The following is a 2,431-nucleotide window of genomic DNA, read 5'->3' as shown; positions in this document are numbered from 1 at the left end:
TTTTATACCCTTCCCCAGATATACAGTTGAAGTCGGAAGTTTACATACACTTAGGTTGGAGTCATTAAAACTCGTTTTTCAACCACTCCACAAATGTCTTGTTAACAAACTATAGTTTTGGCAAGTCGATTAGTCAACCCTCACTTCTTGTCAACCCTCAACCAGGAAAGACTGGTATGTATGTTGTTGATGTCAGTTCTGTAAGTTCAGTTAAAGGCAAAGCATGTTGCTCTGTTTTGAGCCAGCTGCAGCTTTGCTAGGTCTTTRTACACTGAGGAAGCCAAGCCAAGACGGTAAAAAAATCCACATTACAGCCTATGTTGTGATAATTGCTCTATAACCTATTCCTTCATACGCCACCGTGATATACAATAAGGCCATGACAACAAAAAGACAACAGTCGAATAGTGGCAGAATAAATTCAACTACACATGCCAAGAGTGTGCAAAGCTGTCATCATGGCAAAGGGTGGCTACTTTGAAGAATCTCAAATAGAAAAGAAAAGAAAGAAAGAAAAAACGTTTCACCGGTACTGTACATGTTTCACCGGTACTGTACACGTTTCACCGCGGTACTGTACATGTTTCACCGGTACTGTACATGTTTCACCGGTACTGTACATGTTTCACCGGTACTGTACATGTTTCACCGGTACCAGTTTCGGATCAACCCTTTAATTTTAAGAATGTGATCACGTCAGAATAATATGAGTAGAGAGAAAGTGACTTTATTTTCAGCTGTTATTTCTTTCATACCATTCCAAGATGGGATTAGGACAGTGTTCCATAACACGCTCGCGGGCACCTTTTTTACGCTACTCTCTTAGGTCGAATATTGCCTGCTGGGACTCTAACCCGGAAGTTTTCTTACCAAAGAGAATTTTGCTCTGTTAACTGTTGGCTCAACAATTGTTTCGGGTAATCTTCTGTGAAGGACCGACAAAATATTTCTCCCTCAGTGATGCCCACTCAATTTTGTGAAGTGCACCGTCCCTCTGCCGCAAAGCACCCCAGACGCAACATGATGCTTCCACCCCTGTGCTTCCGGTTGGGTGGTGTTATTTGCTTGCAAGCCTCCCCTTTTTCCTCCAAACATAAAACATGGTCATTATGGCCAAACAGTTCTATTTTGTTTCATCAGACCAGAGGACATTTCTCCAAAAGTATGATCTTTGTTCCCATGTGCAGTTGCAAACCGTAGTCTGGCTTTCAGGTTATGTCGATATAGGATCATTTACTGTGGATATAGATTGTTTTGTACCTGTTTCCTCCAGCATCTTCACAAGGTCCTTTGCTGTTGTTCTGGGATTGATTTGCACTTTTCGCACCAAAGTACGTTCTCTCTGGAATCACTGGGATCTCTGCCTCTAACCCGATTACAGGGGCTGAGTCACTGGCTTACTGGTGTCTTTCATGCCGTCCCTAGGAGGGGTGCGTCACTTGAGTGGGTTTAGTCACTGACGTGAATCTTCCTGTCTGGGTTGGCGCTCCCCCTTGGGTTGTTGCCGTGGCGGAGATCTTTGTGGGCTATACTCGGCCTGTGTCTCAGGATGGTAAGTTGGTGGTTGAAGTTATCCCTCTAGTGGTGTGGGGGATGTGCTTTGGCAAAGTGGGTGGGGTTATATCCTTCCTGTTTGGCCCTGTCGGGGGTATTTTCGGATGGGGCCACAGTGTCCTCCTGACCCCTCTGTCTCAGCCTCCAGTATTTATGCTGCAGTAGTTTATGTGTCGGGGGCTTGGGTCAGTTTGTTTATCTGGAGTACTTCTGTCTTATTCGGTGTCTGTGTGAATTTAAATATGCTCTCTCTAATTCTCTCTTTTCTCTCTCTCGGAGGACCTGAGCCTAGGCCTGCCAGGACTACCTGGCTGATGCTCTTGCTGTCCCCAGTCCACCTGGCGTGCTGCTGCTCCGTTTCAACTGTTCTGCCTGCGACTATGGAACCCTGACCTGTACACTGGATGTGCTACCTATCCCAGACCTGCTGTTTTCAACTTCTAGAGACAGCAGGAGCGGTAGAGATACTCTTAATGATCGGCTATGAAAAGCCAACTGACATTTACTCCTGGGTGCTGACTTGCTGCACCTCGACAACTACTGTGATTATTATTATTTGACCATGCTGGTCATTTATGAAACATTTGAACATCTTGGCTATGTTCTGTTTAAACTCCACCGCGCAGCCAGAAGAGGACTGGCCACCCCTCATAGCCTGGTTCTCTCTAGGTTTCTTCCTAGGTTTGGCCTTTCTAGGGAGTTTTTTCCTAGCACCCGTGCTTTATCCTGCATTGCTTGCTGTTTGGGGTTTTAGGCTGGGTTTCTGTACAGCACTTTGAGATATCAGCTGATGTAAGAAGGGCTATATAAATAAATTTGATTTGATCTCAAGGAGACAGAACGCGTCTCCTTCCTGAGGGTATGACGGCTGTGTGGT

The sequence above is a fragment of the Salvelinus sp. IW2-2015 genome, unplaced genomic scaffold (genome assembly GCF_002910315.2).
Source record: "Salvelinus sp. IW2-2015 unplaced genomic scaffold, ASM291031v2 Un_scaffold1942, whole genome shotgun sequence".
Lineage (NCBI taxonomy): Eukaryota > Metazoa > Chordata > Actinopteri > Salmoniformes > Salmonidae > Salvelinus > Salvelinus sp. IW2-2015.
The sequence above is the reverse complement of the archived record's forward strand: the minus strand, read 5'-3'. Positions refer to the sequence as shown.